At 43.4% G+C, this 14603-nt stretch overlaps 1 protein-coding gene and 1 pseudogene across 8 annotated transcripts in view; both read right to left on the reverse strand.

The window, feature by feature from the left end:
* The window catches only part of FAM20A (FAM20A golgi associated secretory pathway pseudokinase), a 61676-nt gene that overhangs the window by 21099 nt on the left and 25974 nt on the right, over nucleotides 1–14603 (reverse strand). The window lies entirely within an intron of this gene.
* LOC141408849 (glycerol-3-phosphate acyltransferase 3 pseudogene) lies at nucleotides 4598–6125 on the reverse strand (annotated as a pseudogene).

Consider the following 14603-nt stretch of genomic DNA (forward strand, 5'->3'; position numbering starts at 1 on the left):
TTTCTTCAAAGTTTTGCTCTTGTTGCCGAGGCTGGAGTGCAATGACACGATCCTGGCTCACTGGCTCACTGTTACCTCCACCTCCCCGGTTCAAGCGATTCTCCTGCCTCAGCCTCCTGAGTAGCTGGGATTACAGGTGCCTGCCACCATGCCTGGCTAATTTTGTGTTTTTGATAGAGATGGGGTTTTACCATCTTGGCCAGGGTTGTCTCAAACTCCTGACCTCAGGTGATCTGCCTGCTTTGGCCACCCAAAGTGCTGGGATTACAGGCGTGAGCCACCGTGCCTGGCCAGATATTTCTTTATAGCAACACAAAACTGGCCTGAAACATTATCCCAGACTTCTGACCTATAAGGCAAATGGGGAGTTGCTCTGAGTGTCTAAGTTTGTGGTAATTTGTACTCAGAACTAAAAACCAAATGCATATTTTGTTCACAGAGAGGCTCAAAAGCTACATGCTCTTATTTTAAGCATATGCTTTTATTTCTTTTAATAATAACCCCAAGTAATATTTTTTATTAGCTCTAGAAAACTATTCACATAAGTGTTCTTGTTTGTTTGTTTGTGTTTAGAGATGGGGGTCTTGCTCTGTCATCTAGGCTGGAGTGCAGTGGCATAGTCACAGCTCACTGCAGTCTCGAATTCCCGGCCTTGAACAATCCTGCTGCCTCAGCCTCCCAAGCAATTAGGACTACAGGCATGCCCTACAAATCCCAGCTAATTAATTAATTATTTATTTTTTTGGCAGAGATAGAGTCTTGTTTTGTTGCCCAGGCTGGTCTTGAACCCCTGGCCTCAAGCAATTCTCCCACGTCAGTCTCCCAAATTCTTGAGATTATACATGTGAGCCACTGCCCCTCACGTAAGTTTTAGATTTTTATTTTGTCATTAAAGTGGTTAATCAGCTTTCAGATGGGACTTATATTTCTGAGTTCCCCAGGGTCACTTAACAAAACAGGTACAGGTTGCAGAACTATCATGGCAAGAGGGTCCACAGACTTAAATACCTACAGAATACCTACAGAAACAGGCAGACAGCGTGAGTGAAGAATGCAGGCAGGAGGGGTAGGGAGTGTGGCAAACTAGAGAGCACACTCTCCATGTAAAGGGGAACAGCCGCTACTAAGTTTCAGCTGATTGTAGAGTTGTTCCGACATTGTTTATTCATCCATTCACTCATTCATTAACTATTTGTTGAGATACTAGATACTGATTTATATTTTGGAGCTAGGGCTGTGTACAGATCTACAATGTTTCTGTTCATATGAAACTTATAATTTCCAGGGAAATCATTTATTCTAGTTTTTAAGAGAAGCTAGAATCCAGACTTTGATCAGGATTCGGATTCTCCTTCCAAGTGTTAACTCAAGAATGAAGAGTTGAGCTACCATTTGAGCCAGCAATCCCACTACTAGCATATACCCAAAGGAAAATAAACCTTTCTACCAAAAAGACACACGCACCTGTATTTTCATCACAGCACTATTCACAATAGCAAAGGCGTGGAATCAACCTAGGTGCCCGTCCATGATGGATTGGATAAAGAAAATGTGGGACATATACACCATTTTATGCAACCATCAAAAAAGAATGAAACCATGTCCTTTGCAGCAACACGGACGCAGCTGGAAACCATTATCCTAAGTGAACTAACGCCGAAACAGAAAACCAAATGTTGCATGTTCTCACTCACAAGTGGGAGCTAACTACTGGGTACACGTGGACACAAACGGGAGCATCAGACATTGGGGATTATTAGAGGGGGAAGGGAAAGGGGGGTGGATTGAAAAAACTGCCTATCAGGTGCTAAGCTTGCTACCTTGGTGACAGATTCATTCGTACACCTTGGCATCCCATGGCATACCTTTGCAGCAGGCCTGCACATGAACCCCTGATTCTAAAATACAAGTCCAAAAAAAAAAAAAAGTGTTGACTCAAATTTAAAAATATCCTGTGTGGGCCAAACAACAACAACAACAACAATTGACATCCAGTTTGTGTTCTCTGCCCTGTGCTGTTAACGCAAATGAAGAAGTGAGCTGGTCAATGTGAAATCCCCCTGCACACATATTACGTGTAAATCCCCCTGCACACATATTACGTGTAAATCCCCCTGCACACATATTACTCTGGGGATGTATATTAATGGAGGAGACAAGGCAAAGCAAAGGAACACGTTATTATTATTATTATTATTATTATTATTATTATTTGAGACAAGGTCTTGCTCTGTTGCCCAGGCTGGAGTACAGTAGCACCGTCACAGTTCACTGTAGCCTTAACCTCCTGGGCTTAAGCAATCCTCCCACCTCAGTCTCCCAAGTAGCTGGGACTACATGCATGTGCCATTATGCCTGGCTAATTTTTTTTTATTTTTTGTAGAGACAGGTCTCCATATGTTGCCCAGGCTGATCTCGATCTCCTAGGCTCAAGTGATGCTCCTGTTTTGGCCCCCCAAAGTGCTGGGATTGTAGGCATGAGCCGCTGCACCCAGCTAGAATACCCTATTATTTTAAGACTTTGGTCTCCAAGAGCAGTAGAAAGATGGCTGGGACTTCTCTCCCAAGACAGCAAGCCCTCAGCCAGCCTTCCAGCTTAGCGTAGGGGAAGGGGACTGAAACTTATTCCTCCCCGAAAGGTCAGCAGCAGGCTCAGGAGTCCAGCCACCATCAGTCCATCGCACCCCCTCCAAGACAAAGGAGCAATGTGTACTGTTGGTATAATTACCCAAAGTGACAAATGTTAAAGCTGCCTCAGCTTTCCTTTGATGAAAACCAAGGGCAAGGGCAAATTGTTGACCAGGTCTGTATGTCTCCAGCTGGCTTTCCCTTACTTTACTAACATTTATTTTTATTTTAAAAACATAATCATTTTTTTTCCATTTAAATATCTGAGAGGTCTAGAATTTATTTAGATAAAACGTGTTAGGTATGGGTTCACCTTTTTCCACCCTCCAAGGTGACTAGCTAGTTCTCTAACAATCATTTATTAAACAAATTTATTTTTTAATTTCACTGATTTGAAATGTCATTTTTATCAGATAAAACATTTCCATTCGTATTTGGGTCTATTTCTGGAAGCTCCATTCTGTTTCATGTTCTGTCTGGCCATATTCCAAGGAAATGCTGTTGAACTTTTTTAACGTGATAAAACACTTTAACAGCTGGTGGGGCTAGTCTTTTTGACTGCCTTTTTTTTTTTTTTTTAAGAGTTTTCCTATATAGTCCAACTTGTATACTTATCCACATGAATTTCACAATTATAAAAACCCTTTCAAAATGGAAACCTTAAAAAGTTTTAAACAGGCTTATCAAGTAGCGTTATTATAATGCCTTCTTGAATTATTGACGAGAGTGTAGTTGGCACATCATTCTGGAGGGTAATTTCCCAGTACATTTCTTTTTTTCTTTTTCTTTTTCTTTTTATTTTTATGGAGTCTCCCTCTGTTGCCCAGGCTGGAGTTCAGTGGAATGATCTTGGCTCAGTGCAACCTCTGCCTCCCGGATTCAAGCAATTTTCCTGCCTCAGCCTCCTGAGTAGCTGGGATTACAGGTGCATGCCACCATGCCTGGCTAATTTTTGTTTTTTTAGTAGAGACGGGGTTTCACCATGTTGGCCAGGATGGTCTTCAACCTCTGACCTCACATGATCCACTGGCCTCTCAAAGTGTTGGGATTACAGGCGTGAGCCACTGCACCCGGCCCCCAGTACATTTCAAAACGTGTAATGAGTGTACCCTTTGACTTAGCAATTTCATTTCTGCAACTTATCCTGTAGAATGATTTGCACAACTCTGCAAGAAAATATGTTCAAAGATGTTCACCATTGTTTGTAATTGTAAAATCTGGAGAAAAGAGAAATGTCTAGGACGGGGTATTTAAGAGATCTCTCTATATGTAGTGATGTAGAAAGATGTCTAATTTCAGAACAGTTGTAGAGCGGGTCTTTTTCTTTTTGCTAAAAATATCATATACAGGTGCTTATATAGACATAGACACATTTAGTGTGCATGAAAAGAACACATACCAAACTCAATGATGGTGCCCCTTGGGGGTAGGCATGAGTAGCTTCATTTTTACTTCATGTATTTCTGTAATTGTGCAATTAAACAAATTACATTGAAAGTTGTTTTTGCATACCTCTTTCTCACTCCTCATGTGTCTCCCCATCTAGCATCCTTTTCCATCCCCCCATCTTTTTTTTTTTCTTTTTTTTTTTTTTTAAAGCATTGCATCTTCTCATTTGAATTGCATTTCCAAGATCTGGCAAAAAAAAAAAAAAAAAAAGAAGGCTGGGCGCGTTGGCTCAAGCCTGTAATCCCAGCACTGTGGGAGGCCGAGACGGGTGGATCACGAGGTCAGGAGATCGAGACCATCCTGGCTAACACGGTGAAACTTAGTCTCTACTAAAAAAAAATACAAAAAACTAGCCAGGCGAGGTGGCGGGTGCCTGTAGTCCCAGCTACTCGGGAGGCTGAGGCGGGAGAATGGCGTGAACCCGGGAGGCGGAGCTTGCAGTGAGCCCAGATCGTGCCACTGCGCTCCAGCCTGGGTGACAGAGCGAGACTCTGTTTCAAAAAAAAAAAAAAAAAAAAGAAAAAGAAAAAGAAAAAAAAGAAAAAAAAATTTCCTCTTGTACTTGCGTGATCTGTGACCCACAATTTCAGATCACAATGCCCCATCTCCTTGAGTCCCTGTGGTTAATTCAAGCATTAACCACAATCATCTTGCTGTAATTTTTCTGCTGCCCTTCCTTGAAGGTGTCCTTCACCTTTGCTCTCTTTAGTCCTCCATCCCGGGGAAGTTCAGTCAGGCCTCCTTGTATAGCAATAGCAGACTTAACCCTGTTAGCAAACTGGACTGTATCTTCTCCTTCCTTTCTGGTTATGGGGGGCATGTACCACACGTCACCGACAATGGCCCAGCTGGTCATCATTCAAAGCAGGTAGCTCACCATGTTGTACTTACTGCTGTTCCAAAATGCATCACCAAACTGAGGGTTATACTTAATTGCAACTGGATGTATGGTTCCTCCAATTTCAAAGCTCCCCTTTTTAAACATCATGACTGAAGTACTGTTGATGCAAGTTCCTTCAGGAAAAATTAATATGGGTCATTTCTTCTTATCAGCAACATGTTCTTTTAGTCTCTTAGTAACCAGGTGTCGATCCTTCATTTCTGAGCATTCAAACCAGACATGAGGACAAGCCTTGACCATAACTCTCTGCATAATTCTCATCAAACCACCAAGAACCTGGCCAACCATAGCATAACATCCATCTGTTGTCAAGATTAAAACATCAATTGGGGAAGTATGGTTGGCAACACAAATGCCTCCCTTCTGGGATCTGTACTGCTTGTTATGATAATCAACGGTACCAGAGAGCGATCACGGACAGATCCGGCAGCAAGTTAGATGGACCAGTTCACTCAGTCAGTTTTTGAAGCCGCTGTCTGGCAGCTGCCCAACCAGTGTAGTTCCTATAACCAGCAAACTGATCCCAAGGAGAGCCAAGGTAACCCTCAGAGGCAGTAGGACACAATAGCTCACTATGACGCCCAGCACTCACACCATAGTGAGCCGCAGACTGATGTCCTGGAAATTTACATTGGTTCTTGGGAGGAGATTCCATGACACTAGCTCCTCTGAGGAAAACCTCTGGGTCACTTCATCTTCCACAATGGCGTCCAATCCCTTCCTGGAGAAATAAAACACGTTGGACAGCTCAAAGTCCCTTCCTCGTAGACCAGAGAGCCCTTTTCCCATGGGTGACTCATCTCTTTGGATAATACCAACAGAAGCAGAGTTTTTAAGAATTGATTCCTTTGGGGTTCCCTTTTCAATTCGTATTGTGGCCCACTCTAAAGTTTTCACCGGGATCTTCATGTAGATCTCAGAGATGCCCAGAGACACTCCGAAGACCGAACACAGAAGGATAAAGCCGAGAACCAGCGTCAGCCATGCGGAAAGGATCTTTCCTGGCCAGCTCTGCGCCCTCCATGACTCGGCGCACCCACTCAGGAGAGGTCCGTAGTGGAGGACCGAGCGCCACAGCAGTCCCTGTCCCCAGGCAGTCCTGTGGGAGTTCCAGGAGCAGGGCGCCGAGCCCAGCACTTACCTCTGACTTTTTTTTTCTTAAACAAACAAACCCACTTTCCTAAGATGATCTTATAGGTGAGTCAACATGACAGGCATCTTTCTCAATAACCTTCATTATCACGCAGTACCCTTGTTTCATCACCAGACTAACTTAGAGTTACTGTTGTTGTTTTTTTGAACCTCTCTAAATCTCCCTAACTCTTTTTCTTAGGATGCTTCCAAGATTTCAGTCCATTTCAATATCAATCTTCACCTACAGAAGTCCTTCAAGGACCATCTCAAATGTCTCCATCTCTAGCATTAACCTTTCTTTGACTCTCCCAAATAAAGAATAAACAGCACAAAGGCCAAACAGAGGGCTCTGTTTTGGTGTCACTGGTTGGTGACAATGATGACAATGACATAGTTCGACCCCTATTGTAATGAGGTGAGAGGGTCACCGAATGCACAGCGAGTCGAACAAGAACTAATCAGTAGTGCAATAACAGAAATGGATGCAGAGTCTGTGTCACAAGGACCTGGTTCTGCCCCTCACCAGTGGAGCATCAAAAATCAATGCTAGTGTCGTTGCTATGAACACAATGTCTCATGTGATCCTGCAGCCCCCAACGAAATACTTATTCTTATCCACAATTTGCAAATGAGAAGACTGAAGATAAGGTACAGGCTTAAAAAGTAGTTTAAGCCCTCTGAGTTTCAGTCTACCCATTGTGGGAAATGGGGAATGCTGATACTACCTCGTTGTATACCATCAGAATTAAGTGCAGTAATATTCAACCACAGAGTAGGCATCCAAGAATGGTGGCTATTTTTAATTATGATTTTTACCACTTATAAAGATGAGAGACCAGGTGGATGATGATTTTTTTCAAAAACACTGTTCTACTGGGTAACCAGAAACAACCAGCTTTGCAAGCCACCGCAAAATCCCCTGGAACATTCCATAAGCAAGGGAATGGCATCTATGTCATACTTGCATTAGACACCACCACCATTTGCATGCCTTGGCATGTGTGTGAGACTGCAGATCATCCAAGGGACCTTGGAATCCTGCTGTAGCTTTTCTGTGGTCTCTTGGTGTGCAAAGTAAGCAACAGGCAGGTTATCAAGGCATTAGAGGGAAAACCAAGGCAGATCTGGGCTTGGGCCTTAGGAGGTGGGTGTCTGCAGGCATGGGGGAAGGCAGGAAGCCTGGAAATGGAGCTTAGGTGGCTTAAGTGGGAGCCTGGAGTTACATTTGCTTCCTGGGATGTGGGAGCTGAAGGCATGAGGAGGTTGCCAATCTGTACCCTGTTTTCTTCTGGGACCCTGAGGGCAGAGTCACTGGGGTGCTGCGAGTGCTCCAGGCAGGGAGGGGAGATGGCTGTGACTCAGAGGGCTCAGGGAGGATTTGGAAGGTTCTCAGAAGACTGGGTGGCTCCCCATGCTCCTAGTCACTAACCACATGGCTTCAGGTCTGAAAATCTTCCCCAGTGCGTCAATTTCCTCGTATTGAGGAAATAGAAGGAATACGATTGGACTCCCACCTCCAACTTAGTTTTAGAGCATAGATTTATGGCTGTTTTATTTAACAGTTCTTTGTGGGTTGAGGTCAGACCCCTTTGGACTAATTTTGATACCTGACCATGCAAATATAGACACAGCAATCCTCTCCAATGGGTGTTATAGTGGAGAAGTGGGGCAGTAGCAGAAGGGGAAGTTGAGACCCCTGCTTGTTCCCCTCCAAAACTATAGAGCTAAGTTCTAAGTTCTCCCAGCTACAAAGCACAAACATCTTTGGTTCCTGCCTTTTCCCAGTCATTTCTAAATCCTGGAGTTTAACCTCCATTACCTGTTTTCTTTTTTTTTATTTTGAGATGGCATCTTGCTCTGTAGCCCAGGCTGGAGTGCAGTGGCCCAGTCTTGGTTCACTGCAACCTCCGCTTCCTGGGTTCAAGCAATTCTCCTGCATTAGCCTCCCAAGTAGCTAGAATTACAGGTGCATGCCAGCACGCACTGCTGACTTTTGTTATTTTTAGTAGAGATGGGGTTTCACCATGTTGGCCAGGCTGGTTTTGAACTCCTAACCTCAACTGAACTACCTGCCTCTGCCTCTGCCTCCCAAAGTGCTGGGATTACAGGCATAAGCCACCATGCCTGGCCATCCATTACCTCTTAATTCCCCCCCCCCTTTTTTTTTCTGTTGCCTGTGCCTTAACCCTCTCATCTGGATCCTGGAATAGTATCTTTACTGATATTCACGACCTCAGTCTTCTTCCCTTCTCCACTCCAGGCCTCCTTCACTGCCAAATTCACTGTCCAGGGCCAGTTCCAAGCACTTATTTCCTTCCTACGTAATCCTTCAATAGGTCCTCGCTGTCCATGAACTCTCATCCAAATTCCTACTTTAGCATTTCCCCAAATGTTTTAGTTTTTTAAATCTTCCTCCCCACCCGTTGCCCTCCTACCTAAGTTCTATGTTTAGTGTTCCTGTACTTTCCTCCCACCTCATGCTGTTCCATCACCTTGGAATGCCTTCTTCTACATTTTCATCTCCAGAAATTCCTCCCAGCCAAACTCCCATGGAACTTCCTCCTTGAACCTTTTCCAGTCCTACAACCAACCAGATGTGAGCTTTCTTTCTCACTCCCCCAAATTTTCATAAAACTCCAATTTCTTTTATTGCTCTTACCATATTTTGAGTAATAGTGATTTGGGCACATTTCTCGCTTCTTCTAACTGAGGGCAGGCAGAGGCAATGTCTTACTCAACTTTGTGCCCCTTCCAAAACTTAGCACAGCACCTTGTGCAGAGAAGGTACTTAAAGTTTATTATGGAAAGAAGTTGGAAGCTCTCCACTATACTGACATATGCAGCTATTATGGCCTGAGTATATTTTTGGTATTAGTGGGTTATGAAATATTTTAGGGGTTTGATGTTTTATAATCCAAGACAAATATGGTCTTTTTCAGGGTATTTCGCTCCAAGTTGTGTACAAAGAAAACTTTCTAAATAAAGGAATTCCCCAGGAGTGAGGCAATGGTACAGCAGGGTCAAAGAGGGAAAATGGCAAAAGGGTTAGTCAGGATTAGACACTTCTCTATGAGTTTGAACATCACTGGATAGTTCAGAGCTAAGGGTTTGCATAGGTATACAATATGTCTCTCTCTGTTTTTAGTTGCATTGGAACAAACTAACTCCATAATAATTTTATTCAAAGTCATTTTGATTGCCCTGGAGAAAATACATTTCTTTTGATGGGTAGTTTTAAATGCTGACTTTCCAGAAGAAAATAAAAGCTTTCATTGTCTTCAGACATAATAAATGGTCAACATGAAAGATGTTTTTCGGATGTTTCAAATTTTAAGGAACTTCCTTGGATTTACTTCTGCATCTTTGGCCACTTAGTCTGTGTCTCCTTTTCAGTCTACCTTGGTCCATCATTAAATACTACAATTCTGAAAGCTTCTGTTCTGGCTCTTTTTCTTTCTCCCTCTAGCTTTGCTTTGGATGTGATTGCATCCACCCCCCAGCTTCAATGATCACTTGTGTGCAAAGGACTCATAAACGTTTTCTTCCAGCTCTTTCAGCTGTAGACTCACAAATTCCGCTGCTCATATCTGTAAAGGACAAGATAGCAAATATTTTAGCCTTGGTGGACCATATGGTCTCTGTCTCAGCTGTCCAAACCTTGCTGTTATTGCACGGAAGGAGCCTTAGGCAATCTGTAAATGAACAGGCAAAGCTATGTTCTAATGCTGCTTTTTTTGTTTGTTTTTACAAAATCAAGTGGTCATGGGCCAGATTTGGTCTGCAGGCCACAGTTTGCCAACTCCTGCCTTAAAAGCATCCACATTCAACATGTTTAAAACTAAACTCTTGATTGTCTCTCTAAGCCTGGGCCTCAGGTGTGGCTTCTGTTCTGCCCAGTGAAGGCCACCTGTCATAGGTCAGGTTCTCCCTGAAGCTGGCCATGGGCTTTGGGTTTAGGAGCAGGTGATTTATTATGAAGGCGCTCCCTGGAGAAACTAGTAAGAAAGTGAGGACGGGGGAGGAAGAAGCCAGACAAAGAAGTCCTAGTCTTGGTCTGATCCTTTGGGGAGCTATTAGGCTTGTTATACCTGAAAGTTTGTCCTGCATTGAAGCAAAGGAGCTGAGCCTTTGTACTCTGATATGGTTTGGCTCTGCGTCCCCACCCAAGTCTCATCTCGAATTGCAATCCCCACGTGTCAACAAAGGGACAAGGTCAAGGTGACTGGATCACGGGGGGGGGGGGGGCTTCCCCCATGCTGTTCTCATGATAGTGAGTGAGTTCTCAAGAGAGCTGATGGTTTTAGTGTGGCACTGCCTTGTTCTTTCGCTCACTCCCTCCTGCCACCTTGTGAAGAAGGTACCTGCTTCTCCTTCACCTCCCGCCATGATTGTAAGTTTCCTGAGGCTCCCCAGGCATGCGGAACTGTGAGTCAGTTAAACCTCTTTTCTTACACATTACTCAGTCTTGGGTATTTCTTTATAGCAGTGCAAAAATGGACTAATACATACTCTTACTCTGGTCAATCAGTCACTGGCTATGACTGTTCTTGGGGAAAGAGAGAACAGGGGGAGTGTCTGAGTTTACTGAGGCTGCCATAACACATGACCACAAACTCAATCATTTAAAATAAAAGAAATGGCCAGGTGCGGTGGCTCATGCCTGTTATCCCAGCACTTTGGAAGGCTGAGGTGGGCGGATCACAAGGTCGGGAGATCGAGACCATCCTGGCTAACACGGTTAAACCCTGTCTCTACTAAAAATACAAAAATTAGCTGGGCATGGTGACTGGTGTCTGTAGTCCCAGCTGCTCAGAAGGCTGAGGCAGGAGAATGACGTGAACCCGGGAGGTGGAGCTTGCAGTGAGCGGAGATTGCGCCACTGCACTCCAGCCTGGGTGACAGAGTGAGACTCCATCTCTAAAAATAAAAACTAACTAACTAACTAAATAAATAAATAAAAAAAATAAAAGAAACTTACTGTGTTATACTTCTGGAGGCCAGAAGTCCACAATCAAGGTATTTTCAGGACTTTATGCTTTCTGAAGACTCTAGGGGGAGTTTCACTCTCTAGGGGAGAATCCATTCCTTGTTTCTCTTAGCTTATGGTGGTTCCAGACATCCCTTGGCTTGTGGCCGCGTCATGCTAATCTCTGCCTCTGTGGTGACCTTGTTTCTTCCTCTTCTGTTTATTCTTTCCCCTCCTATAAGAATTCTTGTGCAAGCATTGAGGACCTACCCAGATAATCCAGGATTATCTCTTCATCTCAAGATTCTTAATTGAATCATATGTGCAAAGGCCCTTTTTCCATATAAGGTAACATTCAAAGGTTCCAGGGATTTGACATGGAAATCTTTTGGGTAGGGGTGGGAGCAGGGGTGGGGAGTTTCTAACAGAATAAAACTCCCAGGCACTTCTAGATCTTTCTAAGGGTGAGGTCAGTGTCTTAGCCATTAGCCACAAAGCATACAGAAGCTACCTGCAGCTGAGTCAGAATTCCAGGAGTTATCCTTGAAATTTCTCTCTCCCTTCCCAAAATGTCCCCTGCATCACCAAACTGTGTAGATGTTATCTCCTTTAATAGCTCTTGATCTGTCCACCCCTCATATCTACCACCATCACTCTAGCCTGTCACCTGGACTTTTCCAATAGTCTTCTAACTGGAAGTTTCATCGGGACTGTCTTTGATCAGCACTCCTAACTGTAACCAGAATGATTGCTTTTTCAAAATGCAAATCTAATCCTTTAGCCTCCTGCTCAGAAGCACTCAATGTCTCTTTATTGATGTTAAATAAAAACAAGCTTCCTTAGGCCTGCACTGGCCAATATGCAACAGCTACTAGCCACATGTGACTAATTACATTTAAACTAATAAAAATTAAAGTTGCACCAGCCACACCCACCACATTTTAATTGCTAAGTAGCCACATGTAACTAGTGGCTACCTTTTTGCACAGCACAGATGATAAAACATTTTCATCATTGTGAAAAGTTCTATTGGACTCAGTGGTCTAGGTTCATGTTCTTCTACCCCAGCTACAAAGGCAATGATCTATCCACCATGGGTGCTTGGAATAGCTATTTCCTTGGCGTGGGGCACACTTTCCTCATCTTTGCCTCCTTACATCCTTCTCATTTGTCTACCAGCTCAGGCCTTCATTCCTTGGAAGTCTGCACTGGCCTCCAGATAGGTCCCACGTCTCTGTTTCTGTGTTTCATTGCACAGTATCTCTCTCCTTTATCCATGCTGCCCTTACAGTTTCACATTTGCTTGTGTTCATCCACCCCAGATACCACAAAGGTAGAGTCTATTTCTGTTTCTGCTTAACCCTTCAATCCTTAGCACCCTGAGCACATAACGGATGCTCAATAAATATATATATATACATATTGAGACTGAGTCTTGCTTTGTCGCCCAGGCTGGAGTGTAGTGGCGTGATTTCTGCTCACTGCCACCCCCACCTCCCAGGTTCAAGTGATTCTCCTGCCTCAGTCTCCCAGGTAGCTGGGATTACAGGCGTCTGCCACCACACCTGGCTAATTTTTGTATTTTCAGTAGAGACAGGGTTTCACCATGTTTGTCAGGCTGGTCTTGAACGCCTGACCTCAAGTAATCTGCCCGCCTCAGCCTCCCAAAGTGCTGGGATTACAGGCGTGAGCCACCACACCTGGTCAACAGATGCTCAATAAATATTCGTTGGATGAATTAATGTGCTCTTTATCTCACACCTAGTGGATGATAGCTTTAGGAGAACTACCTTCTGTATTTTTCTGGAAAGACAGCTAATGGGAACCACAAGCTCACTCAAGCCCAGTATAAGAGAAGTTGATCTGCATGCTCTCTGGATATGATATGTTTGCTATAATGTTAAAATTTCCAGAAATCCTACCTCCCATTCTTCCTTCTTTCCAACTCTGTCATCTCTTAAATTTCCTGGGGCTTTCCTGAGTTAGGATGAACTGAAATGCTAACGAGAAATAACTTCTGTCCTTTCTGCTGAAATAACTAGTCTCCCTTTGGCATCTGGCCACAAATTCTGCTCCAAAAGCAGTGATGCCAAGTCTTCTCAAGTATAGCTATTTAAATTGCATGCCACAGAGTTTATAATTTGCTAAATTCACTGGTTACTAAGCTTTTATGAGAAATGGCACTCTTTCCGTTTTGAGAGCTGATACTGAGGTCTCCTGGGGAGGAATTTGGTGATAATCCATTAAGTATTTTCTAATTATTTGAACCCCTGCACATTTCCTAGAGCTGTTCATTTCTGAGCAACATTCCTGTGTCAGATGGAGAGGTATGATGGGGTCCCCCCAGTCCCATCACCTGGGTTAGGATGGTTGACCTGCAGAGGTTTATGAAGCCCTGGTCATCGGGGCCTAGGATCCCAAACAGTGAGAGGAAAATGAGAATGGGGCTGTCAGGCACTCAGGAAAAATCTCTTTGTTGGAAACTGAATTACTGCCCATTGTGCTATACCATCAGAAGAGAAATGGAACAACAGCGAAAGGGCTGGAGCCACATATTTTCTTCTCAATTAAGTTCTAAGTTTCCTGAGGGCAAGGATCTGCCCTGGATTTCATTTGCATCCTCCTCAGTATTTGAAGGAGCACTCAGAAGTGCTATGCACACAGTAAATATTCTATAAATAACTGATTATTAGATGCTTGAACACGTTTCCTGCTGCCAAAGCTCCATCATACTCCAAAAGACTAGTATCAAAACTTGGGGAAGAAAACCCCTTGAACACAGGAATTGCACTTGAATCCTATCCATGGAGTTCTTAAAGTTGGTCTCACTCATTTAAAACATTTTCGAGAGCACTCTGTCACACAGACAATTAGAAAAGCATTATAGTGAACTTCTATAGCACTTGGCTTTTAAATTAAATCTTGCATCTGTTTGATCCATATGTCTCTTTCAGTGTTCTTATCCTTGACGTGGGTCCTAGAAAGAACATTTTCTCAAGGTTGTTTTTTTTTTCCCCCATGGCTGTGATGAGTTTGGAAGAATCCTCCTTCATACTGTTCTATTTCTCCTGTGACGTGGAAGGATTCAGGTTTTGTGAGACCTGAAGTTAATATGATCTGGAGGGCCATCTTTAAGAAAAAGAGTACAAAATTATGAATACAAAACCAGGTATGAGAGTAACTGTTTATTAGAATGAAAATGAATCAACAAACTACTGGTGCCTTGAAGGCTTTTTTTCTGAGTTATCAAACTTGTGTGGAAATATATATGTGTGTGTGTGTGTATGTGTGTATGTGTGTGTATATATATACATATAATATATATAATGCAGCTGGGACTATAGGTGCATTCCACTACAACTGGCTATTTTTTGTATTTTTTTTTTTTCTTTTTGTAGAGACAGGGTTTCTCCATGTTCCCCAGGCTGGTCTTGAACTCCTGGGCTCAAGCCATTCACTTGCCTTGGCCTCCCAAAGTACTGGGATTACAGGTGTGAGCCACAGTGCCCAGCTGTATGTAGAAAT

The sequence above is a fragment of the Macaca fascicularis genome, chromosome 16 (assembly GCF_037993035.2).
Source record: "Macaca fascicularis isolate 582-1 chromosome 16, T2T-MFA8v1.1".
NCBI classification, from domain to species: Eukaryota; Metazoa; Chordata; class Mammalia; order Primates; family Cercopithecidae; genus Macaca; species Macaca fascicularis.